At 38.1% G+C, this 15,107-nt stretch overlaps 1 protein-coding gene across 2 annotated transcripts in view; it reads left to right on the top strand.

Annotated features, from left to right (window-relative positions):
• IMPG1 (interphotoreceptor matrix proteoglycan 1) overlaps nucleotides 1-15,107 on the top strand; it is a 124,855-nt gene that overhangs the window by 58,107 nt on the left and 51,641 nt on the right. The gene's annotated exons all lie outside the window — the stretch shown is intronic.

Genomic DNA, 15,107 nt, shown 5'->3' on the forward strand with positions numbered 1-15,107 from the left:
ATAGAGTTCAACTTTATCACAGTTAAAAAGGAATTTTAGCAATTTATGAAGAATTTAAGAAAAAAATTAAAATTCTGCAGCAGTCTTGTTTTTAGTGCAAAAAGAAGCTGATTTAGTGGCTTCTAGAGCCCCTTATGCTTTCCACTTTGTATAGCTTTCTGGTGAAGCTATACATAATAATGTCTTTAAGGAAACAGGAAACCCAGGATATAAGGCTGATAAGGAGGAACCGTGATTCTAAATGCAAATGACAAAGGAGATTTGTTATAGCTGATTTCTTTTAATTTTTAAAAATTTTTTAAACTTATTTTTTAAATTCAGGTATAATTAAAATACAGTATTGTATTAGTTTCAAGTGTACAATATAATGATTCAACAATTCTATACATTTCTCAGTGTTCATCAAGATAAATGTACTCTTAATGCCCATTATCAATTTCACCCATCCCCCCCACGCACCTTCCATTTGCTAACCAACAGTTTTTCCTCTGTGTTTAAGAGCCTATTTTTTTTGTTTCTCTTTTTTCCTTTGTTCATTTGCTGTTTCTTAAATTCCACATATTTATCTTTCTCTGATTTATTTCAATTAGCATTATACACTCTAGGTCCAAATATGTTATTGCAAATAGCAATATTTCATTCTTTTTAATGACTGAGTAACATTCCACTATAGGTATATACCATATCTTCTTTATCCATTCATCTATCTATGAACAACTGAGTTGCTTCCATATCTTGGCTATTGTAAATAATGCTGCAATAAACGTGAAGGTACATGTATCTTTTCAAAATTAGTGTTTCTGTTTTCTCTGGGTAAATACCCAGTAGTTGAATTATAGAATTATATGGTAATTCTGTTTTTAATTTTTTGAGGAAACTAGTATTTTCCACAGTGGCTGCACTAATTTGCATACCCACCAACAGTGCCAAAGGTTTCTTTTTCTCCACATCTATTGTTTTTCAGAGTCCATAGTCTCTCATGGTTCATCTCCCCTTCCAATTTCCCCCAACTCCCTTCTCCTATCTCCCCATGTCCTCCATGCTATTTGTTATGCTCCACAAATAAGTGAAACCATATGATAATTGACTCTCTCTGCTTGACTTATTTCACTCAGCATAATCTCTTCCAGTCCCGTCCATGTTGCTACAAAAGTTGGGTATTCATCCTTTCTGATGGAGGCATAATACTCCATAGTGTATATGGACCACATCTTCCTTATCCATTCGTCCATTGAAGGGCATCTTGGTTCTTTCCACAGTTAGGCGACTGTGGCCATTGCTGCTATAAACATTGGGGTATAGATGCCCTTCTTTTCACTACATCTGTATCTTTGGGGTAAATACCCAGGAGTGCAATTGCAGGGTCATAGGGAAATTCTATTTTTAATTTCTTGAGGAATCTCCACACTGTTCTCCAAAGAGGCTGCACCAACTTGTATTCCCACCAACAGTGTAAGAGGGTTCCCCTTTCTCTACATCTCCTCCAACACATGTTGTTTCCTGTCTTGCTAATTTTGGCCATTCTAACTGGTATAAGGTGATATCTCAATGTGATGATGAACATTTTTTCATGTGTCTGATAGCCATTTGTATGTCTTCATTGGAGAAGTGTCTGTTCATATCTTCTGCCCATTTCTTGTGTTTTTTATTTTAACCATTCTGACAGGTAGCCAGGTGATATTTCATGGTGGTTTTAATTTGCATTTCTCTCATCATTATTGACATTGAGCGACTTCAAATGTATCTGTTTGCCATCTATATATCTTCTTCGGTGTTCGGAAAAATATCTATTCAGGTCCGCTGTCCATTTTTTAGTTGGATTATTTGATTTTTTTGGTGTTGAGTTGTATAAATTCTTTATGTATGTTGCATATAACCCCCATGGGATATATCATTTGCAAATATCTTCTCCCTTTCAATAGGTTGCCTTTTTGTTTTGTTGATGCTTTCCTTTGTTGTATAAAAGTTTTTTATTTTGGTATGCTCTCAATAGTTTAATTTTGCTTTTATTTCTACAACTGTTGTCAAATTACTATGTTATGGTTGATGTTTTTAATAGGATTGTTACTGTTTTAGGTAGGGCTCTCTTTACAAAATTCTACAGGTTTTGAGTGGTCTATTTCACTACTACCTTCCTCATAAACCTTGTGTGCAATTAGTATGAAATTTTATGGAATACAAGTTTTTTTCTCAAATACATATTGGCACAAAAGCAGAACCACCCATAAAGATTATGTTTGGCTTACCTGATTATCAGTGAATAAATTTTAACTGCATGATACAGTTACCTATTTTTGCACTACAAACCATCCCCAAAGTTTGTGGCTTAAAACATTGATCATTTATTTTGCCCTTAAGTCTGAGATTTGGGCAGGGATCAGTGAGAACAGTCTTTCTCTGCCACACGTTGTGTCACCTAGAGTATCTCAAGCTAACAGGTGTTGAACATCTTTTTTTATTCATATGGCTGGCAATTCAGTACTCAACCACAGCTGTTGGTTGGTGGAGCTGGGGTGCAGGGACTCATTTCTATTCTATCTAGATCTCTTTAACAGGGCTACTTGGGCATCCTTAAAGCATGGCAGCATAGGTTTAAAGAGTCAGTATTGCAGGAGTCAGAAAGTGGAAGCTTAACAGCTTGGAAACAGTGTCAATTCCTCACATCCTAATGACTAGATAGCCATAGAGATCATCTCAGTTCAGGAAGAGGAAACATAGACCTTATCTCTAGATAGGAGAAGTATCAAAAATTTTATGGCCATTTATAATCCACTACAATCCACATCAACCACTATTTTGACTTTCAAATTATTTGAAAGTTGGTTGTAGGGGTGCCTGGGTGGCTCAACTGGTTAATGGTCTGACTCGATTTTGACTCAAGTCATGATCTCAGGATACTGGGATGGAGCCCCACATTGGGCTCAACACTCAGTGGGGAATCTGATTGAGGATTTCTCTCCCTCTCTCTCTGCCCCTCTCCATGCCCTCACTCTCTCTCTTTCTCACACTCACTAAAATAAACAAATAAATCTTTGGAAAAAATTTTAAAAATAAAAAAAAATAAGTGGGCTGTATAATACAAAGCAAACCTTTATGGTAAAGTTGTTGATAGCAAATGCTCAGTGGATTCCTTTCTTTCATTATGATATCATAAAACCTTATTAAAGATCAGTATTTCAGGTAGGTTAATAAAAATGATTCTATATCATGATGAGTGCATTACTGTGTTTTCAAAATTGCTTTACTGTTCTCATATATTTATACATTCCTTTCACTCAAGATTGTATTTTAGAACATTAAAGCTGGAAGGAATCTTAGACATAATCTGGTTAAGCTACTGTGCTTCATGGATAAGAAAATCAAGGCTAGCAATGTGAAGTGTCTTGCTCAAGGTCACACTGTAGCTGGTTGCAAAGCTGACACCATGTCAGTTTTCCTCCACCCACTGTTCTATTTGGCTTACCTACCCCACCATTAAAAAAATTCCCTCAAACTTGTTTTGCCTTCAAACCACAGCTTCTTTTCTCTCTGTTTTACAACGCTATCGATTTTTTTTTTTTTTAAGTTTCACAAAGGTTTCACCTCTAACCATACATTACAGGGACACAATTTTCAAAAAAATCACAGATGGGATCCTAATTAATCAATTTAGCAGCCTCATTTCCATCTTTATTTTACTTGATGTTTCTAGCAAGGGCTCCTGTCAACCACTCCCTTCTTGAAATTCCTTCTTCATCTGGCTTCCACAAAATCACTTCTTGATTCCTCTCATATTTCCTGACTCCTCCTCTTCAATCTCCTGCACTGGAGCTTATTGTTAGTTTTTATTTATAATTTGCTTATTAAAATCCTACCTCATTCAAAAAAAATTATGATGATTTATAGACATGGAGGAAATACAAAAAGATTTTAGAGAATTAGAAAAATAGAAGAAAAGATAAAGCAAAAAATGTCAGATGACTCTTGAAGTAATAAAACAATTTTGGAACTAGATAGAGGTGGTATTTGCACAACATTGTAAATTTACTAATTCACAATTACTGAATCATGCATTTTAAAATTTTATGTTATGTTTCACCTCAAGAGTTTGCTTTTTTAAATCAAATGACTCTAGGGAAAATTGTGTACAAAATAAACATTATACAGTTCTTTAAGTTTGCTTTGGGTAACTTGTGAATTTGCCTCTGAGTTTCTTAGCACTTTGCTAAGAGGCATAAGGAATGCTAAAGCCTAGTTCATTACAGCAGTTCTTTGAGGGGCTAGGTTCTGACAGTCTGCTTTAATTCAAGGATTGATTTTAGAGTATCCAGAGAAATGAATGTATTGCATAATTTTTAGTCAATGTTCCATAAATAAAAATTATATCTCATAACTCAGCTTTTGATTAGTATTGACCAAGAAGCACTGCATTTGCTGACAGGGGCCTAGAGTGCAAATATTCTGTTACCAATTAAAGGCAGAGCCACATGCTTTCATAATCAGCCCAGCTGGGAAGAGAAATGCCATATCTTAATGAAAAATGAAAACCCTAACTAGTAAGTGTCCTAATAAAAAGGCCTTCTATTTATACACATGGAAATGAGGGGAGGGGAACACAAGCATTCTAGACAAGACCAAAGCTTCCCTCTCTTAAAACACAGTTCTGCATCTCCCCCATGCACAGGTAAAATGACAACCAGGACTCCAAACTTCCTACACCATGGTATTACTGAGGTAAATTTAGCCTGGAAAATTTTTAAGGTTAGTGTCACCAAACACCCACCAACCCATTAAAATCTCAATAAAGCACTCATAGAAATCTCTCAGTTTAAGCAGTTTGACTTAGTAGTTAATCCCTTGAGATAAAGTACTTGCAAAATATACCTCTAGAACGCTAAATGAATTGGTATTTTGTATAAAATTCTGAGATCTTCTATTATTAACATTTTGGGGAGGTAGTTGATCCTAAGCCGTTCGTTCTTACAGAGCCAATTAACTGTTAAGATCACTCCTATTTCATAAAGTGAGAGTCATAAAATATTGGAGAAACTCAACACCCTGTCTTCCTCATAACATGAATCCATCTTGTTCAAAAATTTTATCAATTTTTTTGTGGTTTGATTTGTTTTAGGCGTGTATTGACAACAAAAATCTTTCTTTTCCCTCATTAGAATGATGATCTGATCTATCAAACGAGAACTTCTTGGGGCACCTGGGTGGCTCAGTGGGTTAAGCCTTTGCCTTTTGACTCATGTCACAATTTCAGGGCCCTGGGATCAATCCCTGCATTGGGTTCTCTACTCAGCAGGGAGCCTGCTTCACCCTCCCTCTCTGACTGCCTTTCTGCCTACTTGTGATCTCTCTCTCTCTCTATGTCAAATAAATAAATAAATAAAATCTTTAAAAAAAGAGAGAGAGAGAGAAAACCTCTTTAGTGTTCTCTCTTCCAAATTATAGGCTATTTTCACTTGCTGGACATTTCATTTAAGTCGCAAGCCAGATCTCCTAATAAATTGCAATATTTTAAGTAGTGAAAAAGCAAACTTTGGGCAAAGCTATTCTGCTATTGGACATTGTTTTGTCATTTATTCCCCTGTATTTAGTCTGAGTTCTCCAGAAAAACAGAACCAATAAGAAATTTATATTTTAAGTAGTGAAAAAGCAAACTTTGGGCAAAGCTATTCTGCTATTGGACATTGTTTTGTCATTTATTCCCCTGTATTTAGTCTGAGTTCTCCAGAAAAACAGAACCAATAAGAAATTTATATCTATTTCTGATTTTTTTTTTTTTGAGAGGAAGGGGGATTGAGAGAGAGTGAGATGGAGAGAGAAAAGCAGGATCAGGAGAGGGAGAATCCCAAGCAGGGTCCATGCCCCAGCACAGAGCTTGACCGCAGGACCTAATCCCACAGCCCTGAGATCTCCACCTGAGACCACCACCTGAGTTGGACACTGAACTGACTGAGCCACCCAGGCATCCCTATCTATATCTGATTTAATATTAGGAATTGGCTTATGTGGCTATGGAGGCTGAGAAGTCCCAGGATGTACAGTCAGCAAGCTGGAGACCCACAAGAGCCAATGGTATAATTTCAGTCTAAGTCCAAAGGCAGAAAAACCAATGTCCCAGCTCAAACACAGTCAAGCAAAGAGAATTCTCCCTTACTTAGCTTTTTGTTCTATTCATGTCTCCAACTGATTAGATGAGGCCCATATTAGGGAAGGCAATCTGCAATTTACTTCATCTACCTATTCAAATGTTAAATGCATCTGGAAGTACCCTTACAACCACATCAGCTTTAACCAAATATCTGGGCACCCCATGGCCCAGTCAAGCTGACATAAAATTAGCAAGCACATCCCATCTAGGTAATACATTAAAATCACCTCACGTTTCCAAATTTTCTTAATCTCACCTCAGCATTTGACTCCATTGAAAGGAAGCAGTGAGATGATCTAAACTGAATGAACTCAATAGAGAACTCAATAGAGAGAGCTGCTAATGTTTCATGAGGTTAAGGACTCATTCCATCTCTATTTTTGCAGTATCATCAGTGTCCAGCCAGATGCTTGGCATCTACTAGGCAAGCAATTAACATATGTTGAGTAATTGAAGGAGCAAAAGAATGAATTTGTATCATATACCTCCATGAAAGTCAGAGTTCATAAGAATAAATTTGATTATTTCTTTTTTTGCCCTACCTACTAAGAAGTTCAGAGAAAACCAATTCAGTGATCCAGAAACAGTAGCCTGCTATCTCTTCTGGTCACACCACCCATCACTGCCAAAATACGTCATCCATATTCATGCTTGTGACTTTGCACCAATTATTTTCTCTCATGCCTATAATACCCTTCCTTTCCTTTTGCCTAATGACCTCCTACTCGTGCTTTAAATTCTAGCTAATGTGCCACCTCCTCAGCGAAGCTTTCCCCAACCGTTCCCTGAAAAAACTCATAATTACCATCTGTTTCCTGACTCCATATATACCACCATCAAACATTTACCACTCCGTACTGAAATTATTACTATGCATGTCTGGTAACCCCTTAAAACTGAATTCCTAAAATAAAAGAACACGTTTAAAAAAAACAAAAACAAAAACAAAAACAAAACAAAACAAAACCTCCTGCACTAAACACAGTGTGTGGCACATGATTAGGGTTTCATAATTATTTGTTACTATTGTCAACCTTAATGAGTCTACCACTGTAGTAAGTCTCAGACCGCAAACTTCTGGAAGGTGCACCCCACCCTGTGTCAGTTCTTCTGCAGCTAGAGACAGACAGCCTCACGTGGAAGGTGATACAAGGTGCTATTCCTCACTGGTAAATACCTTAATCAAAATAAGAGTGCTGAAGAACTTTCATCAGCTCCTCCACACTTGATACATTAACTTCCACACTGATTAATGTGTAGTCACGAAGTGAAAAAAATATGCCATCGGCCATTCTGCTAACCAAAAACTTTTCATATCCTAACTTAACCATGAAGTCCTGGCAAAGGCATTATTTAAATTGTTCCACTTTAGGATGAAAGGACAATAGAAAGACTTGGAAAGATTTCTAAGAAAAACTCACCTGAACTTTAAATCACTGTGGTCAATATTTTTGCCTTTTCTTCTTCGTACTTTAAATTGAGGCTCAAACAGTAAGTTTCCCTAATAGGAATAGGTTGCTGATAAAAATTGTTCAGAGAGGTCTATGAGGAAAATAGCGTCTGGAAGAAGGAAGGAATAGCCATTCCGCTGAGACTTGCGATTACACTTGGGCTGTAGATCCGATCTTCACAATGCCCAGAGAAAGAGGAAGAGTGAATTGAAGTCCGTCCAACTCTCTAATTTGGTCATTCTAAACTTCACCTAGATGTCAGGCGAGATAGTGCTGTCCTTCAGAATTTAAGTTTGGGAAATTCAGGGCCATGACCCAAATTTCAGCAATTCCCAAGGAGATCTGTGCTCTGACTTCCCGCCCCCACGTGGAACTTCCCTGCTGCTCCATGGTCAGCCCCTATTCTCTCAAAACCCCCCCTCAGTGACCATTCTTTTTCTAGACTCTTCCCGATTTTATTATGATCCTATTTTTTATGCAGAACAGTGTTCTGTTTAATCTCTTGCTAACATTATACTGAACCAAGACCATGTTTCTAAGATCAATTCTGCCAATCCTGCAAGGGCAAAAAGCAGGTAGAAGCAGTTGTCGTTAGAAATCGCAACTTTCCCTTCCTCCCACCCTCATAGTCCTTCCCTTAAACACACTCACGTAGATATTCAGAGGATGGTCGGTACCAAGCAGCTTGCGGTAACCCGTGGCAACTTTATCTCACCTTAACACCACCGTTTCTTCTTCTTCCCTTCTCAGGGGAGCTCACTTTTTCCTCCATTTCACTGAAGTCCACTCTCTGGTTTTGTCTCATTTGGCACTGGTACACATTGACTTTTTTCCAAGGGCTCCATCTAGATTCCCTGCACATCTTTAGATGAGAGACTGGTCCATCACAGGTGAATTGCAGCAGCACTGCAGGCCACAGATCCAAGCAAACCCGCCTTGGGCCAGTAAACCAGAGTAAAAAAGATTTCAACAAGTTCATTTAGCTAGTAGTGGCTCTCTGGGATCCTGTGCTTATTTTATTCATTCAACAAATATTTATGTTGTGCTTGTTAGATATGGAGATAAAATAGTGGATTACGTATACACTCCATGACTGGCAAGGTTTGAGTCTCCCACAAAATAGAGCCTGAGATAAGGATTTGATTATAAGGGGGTATTTTGGAGATGATCCCAAGAAAACCAGTAAAGGAACAGGAAACTAAAACAGGAAAGGGAGGGAAACCAATACAGCCCATTAGTTTTGTGACCACTGGAGTTCCTCTGTGAAGTGCTGGTGAATGTTTAACAACAAATCCAAAATAAAAAACAAAGCAGTGTGATACATATGCATACAAAAGTTTAGTATAAAATTTGGCTGATACAAAGGATATGGGGTGCACAATTCATAATATATATATTCTTTATTTTCAATTCTATATAGTCAATTGATTTTCCTAAGGAAATAATATGTACACAGATCTGAATGGCAGGAAGACAAAAACAAGGATTGGGGAGGAATGGTGAAGAGTGTTTTGGGCAGAGGCGAGTAGTGAAAGCTGGAAGAAGCATGGCATATTGAAGGAAAGTGAAGAAAGCCGGCATAGCTAGCGCACAAGGAGTCAAAGAGAGTTAGAAAACAGAGAAGCTCTAGGGGCGCCTGGGTGGCTCAGTGGGTTAAAGCCTCTGCCTTTGGCTCAGGTCATGTTCCCAGGGTCCTGGGATTGGGCCCTGCATGGGGCTCTCTGATAGGCAGGGAGTCTGCTTCCCCTTCTCTCTCTCTCTCTGCCTGCCTCTCTGCCCACTTGTGATCTGTCTGTCAAATAAATAAATAAAATCTTAAAAAAAAAAGGCAGTGAAGCTCTAGAAACGTAGAGTTTGATAAGCCCTGTTAATACCATTAAATGTTTTAAGCAAAGGAGTGACACATCAACTTTGAGCTTAAATAGATCTCACTGCTTGTGGGAAATTGGCTGGAGGTGGGAAAATGCAAGCAATCAATTAGAAGAGTCTTAACAACAATCTGGACTACGAATATTGATAGCTTGGTCTAGAGTGATAGAAGGGGAGATGAACAAACGTGAATTGATTGAGTGGTATTTAAGAGGCAAAATCATTATGAAGAATTCTGAAGCCATGAGCAGGTTCATCAAGAAAGCCTGATCTGATTAATGAGCAATATCTGTTATAGGCTCATCAGTGGGAAGTAGTAATACACATGTCTGCAGAGTCTGTAACAGGCTGGTGAACTGGTTTTGGCCATGCCTCTCAGATATCCAGATATTTCCTCCCTGTTAGCACTTTATTGTCATCTGACTGGTGAGCACATTCTTGGAGATGTCAACATGTGTTGGTTCTCAGATCCTTGACATGGTCACTTTTATCACTTACATTAATTTTTGTTGACTTAAATTTACTTAATAAGAAAGATGGATGAGGATCCATTATTATTGATCAATCAAATGCTTTTGATTGATCTGTCCAGTATTTTACAAAGAGGCCCACAAATATAAAGAACTGTGTTGCATATATAAGTAAATATAACAATTCAGGAGGACTCTGGAATTCTTTTTCTGACTGTTCCAGGAAGCTACTTCCATGATTACTTTAAATCTACAGAGCTAGTAACACCTATGAGGACTTGATCCCCTATACATCCCAATTTAGAGGTTCTATTCTAACAACCCAGTAATGTTTGGTTTTTTGTTTTTTAATTTCAGTGTTTGGCATCTGTCCTATTTTTCACTTTTGGTTTAGCATCTGCATTCTATCCCTTCTCATTTCTTGGAGTGGCCACTAGCAAACTGCAGTTGTGTTTGTATTTTACTCAGTGGAGCTGAAATGTCAGCTCCTCACTCGTGCCAGAAAACCAGCATGCAGCAGCTCTTGGCTCAGCAAGAGGTGTGCCCCACACCACAGAGCATGACAGCCTCTTCACAGATTATCTGGACACCAGCTCCATTCTGTTTCCTTTCGCACTTGGCGGCACTCAAACAATGAGAACAAACTTGTTGGGCTCTGGTTCCTGGATCATCCCTCAGTGGAAGACAGCTATAATGACAAGGAGAATGTTTACATGAATAAGCCCTTAAATGAATTTCAAAATTAAGCCATTATGACAATTTTAACAGAAATCTTAACTTAAGGGCGCTAGCGTGGCTCAGTGGGTTAAGCCTCTGACTCTTGGTTTTGGCTCAGGTCGTGACCTCGGGGTCACGAAATCAAGCCCCACTTCCGGGCTTGCGCTCACTAGGGAGTCGCCTGGGACTCTCTCTTCCTCTCCTGCTGCCCTTCCCCTCCCCCATGCTCACTCACTGTCTCTAAAATAAACAAATAAATCTTAAAAAAAAAGAGAGATCTTAATCTAAAAACCTATCATTCCATTATTACATGTAAATAAGAGACAAAGTTTTCAGAAAGAAGATAAGACAAAACGGGGAGAGAGATTAAGGTGATACTGCTTGGGGAAAATATTGGAAGAAATACTTCACCCTCAATAATGCAATCCCATCTTTAGGATAAGAATGCACTGTCCTGGGGCGCCTGGGTGGCTCTGCTGGTTAAACGTCCGCCTTTGGCTCAGGTCATGATCTCAGAGGCCTGAAATCGAGCCCCGAATTTGGCTCCCTCCTCATCTGGGAGCCTGCTTCTCTCTCTCCTGTTCCTCCTGCTTGTGGATGCTCTTTCTCCCCCTCCTCACTCTCTTTCTCCTCTCCCTGTCAAATAAATAAACAAAATCTTTAAAAAAAAATAAAAATAAATAAAAAGAATGCATTGTCACATGCATCTGCAGTGTTTCCAAGGCCTAGATTTGGGAGTAAATTAAAATTTCATGTTGGAGAACTCTTATTTACAACAGTATCAGCCTGATTGTTCAACAAGCAGAGAGAACAGCTCTGAAAAAGAAAATTCAGTTCACACTAGACTACAGTGCACTTTCCATCTATATTTTTTTGAAAATTTTTTAAATTTTTTTCAGTGTTCCAAGATTCACTGTTTATGCACCACACCCAGTGCACCATGCAATACGTGCCCTCCTTAATACCCACCACCAGGCTCATCCATGGATCTCCGTTATTCAAGACCTACACATATGAAATAGAAACAATGTAAGATTTATGCATAAGAGAGAAACACTACTTAAAATTATTTTCTAGACAAAGCATATGTGTCTGTCTTAGGTCATAGGGGAAGAAAATCCATGAGAAGCAGAAGCAACAAACAAGGCACACATGGAGCTGTAAGTGGGCCCCAAAGGGAGCATAGCACTTTGCTAAAGAAAAGGGAGATGACCCTCAGATAGAAGAAGTTTCATGAGAAGAAAAAGCAGAGGCTGGAGTATGATTCAGAGAAGAATACGAGAAATAAGTAGATAAAGGATTTGTATAAGCAGGGCTTAAAGTTAGCAAAAGAGTTTCTTCTGAGTTTTCAGGAAATGAATGATGAAAATGAGGCTTAGGAAAGTTAGTCTGGCCACAGCTTTGGTGGCTGAAAGTAGGACAGTGAGGGATTTTGACCCATATCTGATACAACGTTTTGGAGCCATGGATGAGGGTAGAAGCAGAGGAAGAGAGGAGGAAACAGAGATATGGAAGATTTTATTTTAAAAAATAAAGTTTAAATGTAAAATAAAATAATATAAAATAGAATAAACCAGGGACTAATTTAGATAATGATGGATGGAGGAGGACAGGTTGAAGGATTTGGACCACCATCAGGTTTAACACCCCCTATCGTCATCCATGTTATACACAAGATACCAAATTTCTTCCCACCCTAGAAGTTAAAGTCTAATGGAACACAATAACAATATGTTCTCTCTGCATGTTTGTCAGTATCTCTCTTCCTCCCCCTCCTTCCCTCCTTCTCTTTCTATCTTGGAAAAATCAGTACAAGTCAGACAATAGGAGTTTTCTAATATGTATTAGGAACCCCCCACTTAAGTGATCAGAATTTTACATAGAGGTAAGTCAAATGCTCAGTATGTGTATTAGTCCGTATTCTCCAGAGAGACAGAACCAATAGGGTGTGTGTGTGTGTGTGTGTGTGTGTGTGGAGAGAGAGAGAGAGAGAGAGAGAGAGTGAGTTATTTTAAGGAATTGTTTTATGCAGTTGTGGAGACTGGCAAATCTGAATCTATAAGATAGATGGGCAAACTAGAGACTCGGAAGAAGTCTGCTTACAGAATTTCCATTTCCTCTGGGGAGAACTTTTTTGTTGTTGTTTTTGTTTTTTGTTTTTTGAATTAAGGATTTCAACTGGTTTAATGAAGCCCACACACAATATACAGGAAAACCTGCTTTACACAGAGTCTATGAATTGAAATGTTCATTTCACCTAAAAAGAAAAAAAAAAAAAACTTCACAGAAACATCTAGAATAATGTTTGACCAAATATCTGGATACCATGCCTAGCCCACTTGACACATAAAATTAACTATCACAGTATCTCTTGAATGGCTCTGCCTAGTAGGTGTAAAAACAAAACAAAACAAACAGAGGATGCTTTATACTTAGATCTGCAGGGGGAAAAAAAATGCAAAGCCAGAACTAGAACAGGCAGAATCTGGTCATAATCAGACAATTTATCTGGTACAAAGAGAAAACAGGGTGGCCTCATGGCAGGCCCTTAATCATAATGTAAAAGATGTATGTCATTAGTGATAATAGGTAGTCAGTATTTGTGGAACTGGAAGGAACCCAAGGTAGAAACAGCAGCAAAAAATACATACCCAATAGCTAGAAAGAGAGCTGTCTAGAAGAAAGCCATGACAAATGAGGTACAGGGTGACAAGGCTAGATGGACATAATGGCATCTAACTGATTCCATAGTCATCCATTACCACCATTTATCACTTCCCAACTTACTGGGATATGATGCATTTATAGCTACAAGGATCTTTATCTTGTATACCTTTATCTTGATTCACACGAGGTTATGCAATTAAGGAGAGAAGCCAAGTAATTCTGCCCCTCTTTTCTCTAATTTTACAAATACTATAAGGTTCCAGTCATGGCCTCATAGTGATGGCCAAAATGATTTGAGTAACCAGGAGCAAACAAGGTCACTTTTGAGACTGTGGGGAAGGAACGTCACTTTGGGTCCTATTGTGAAGAATCACAGGTTGATAATATGATCAGCACTTTAATCAAAGAAGCAACTCTTACATTGAAGAAAAGTGACATCTTAGCAATCCTAAAGTAGAAACAGGAACAGCATTTGTAAGGGGATTGGAGGGCATGGATGGAAACTCTCACAAATAGTTTCTTTTCATTTTTAAGGGTTTTTTTTAATATTTTTTTATTTATTTGAGAGAGAGAGAGAGAGAACAGATGCTTAACCAACTGAGACACCCAGGCGCCCTGATTTAGTTTTTAAGATGAAACTGCTTTTCTAAAATTGTCAGTAGGTTACAAGTTACATGCAGTGGTCAGTTTCTAGAAGGGCAGTCTACACAGGCAACTGAACAAACTTTTGTCATTGTCATGCAGTTCTGCTCTGTGACAGGTCCCGTCCTCCATTTGAACTTAAAAATGTAAATCTCAGGAAAATGGGACCCTGATCTTTAAATAGATCCTATTCATCTCCGAAAAAAAATTAACATCTTTTGACCACTGAGTACCAAAAGATAAGAGGATTTTCAGTTTCTTTTACCTCTATTTTTCTAGCTTGGCAATGATCGGGGTAGAAAAACAACTCTCCTCTTCTAGTTGGCAAGTTCTTTGTATGGTAGGTTAAGTAGAATGCTTGCCAGAGGGTACATATTAGATTTATGCTATTTGGAATGTTGAAACAAGTGCTAATCCACAGAATTTTAATAAAATGCTTACTAAATATCATCCAAAGTCAGCATTTACAAAACTTACCAAACTTTATTTATAGAGATGAAACAAATTAAAGCATTTGTAGAAAGATAAATAAATAAATCTATTTGTATTTATCTGTTTGTCTGTTTTGAATTAGAATATGTTTGGAGTTTAGGAAAATCTGTCTCTTTAGATTCTCCATCCAAACCTTCATTCTGGAGGATGACAAATTTCCTATTGATTAGAGTTTCTATATGAGAGTTTGCCATAATGTCCACCAGATCTTTCAGTTGCATATTTGTGACATTCTCAAATGATCTTTCAGGAAATTTCTTCAACTTTGAAAGTCAGAGTGACCCAAGGACACTAAGCAAATGATGTGTGCCACTTTTTGTTTTGAGCATCTTTTGAATGTTAAGTTTAAAAAGTAGTAGTAGGACATGATGTTTTGCAATTTCAAGACACAGAGGAAGAAATATTATAGCTGGGAGATCTGGACAGTGGAGAGGAGGAGGAGGGCCAGGAGAAGGACAATAAGTTAGGAAGAATACAATTAAATAGCTAAAAGGGGCTTTGTTTTTTTTTTTTTTTAATTAATTTATTTATTTGACGGAGATCACAAGTAGGCAGAGAGACAGGCAGAGGGGGCTGGGGGAGAAGAAGACTCTCTGCTGAGAGGCTCGATCGGGGCTCGATCCCAAGACCCTGAGAACATGACCTGAGCCAAAGGCAGAG

This window comes from Mustela putorius, unplaced genomic scaffold (genome assembly GCF_011764305.1).
Source record: "Mustela putorius furo isolate JIRA1106 unplaced genomic scaffold, ASM1176430v1.1 tig00003863_pilon_pilon_pilon, whole genome shotgun sequence".
Classification (NCBI taxonomy): Eukaryota; Metazoa; Chordata; class Mammalia; order Carnivora; family Mustelidae; genus Mustela; species Mustela putorius.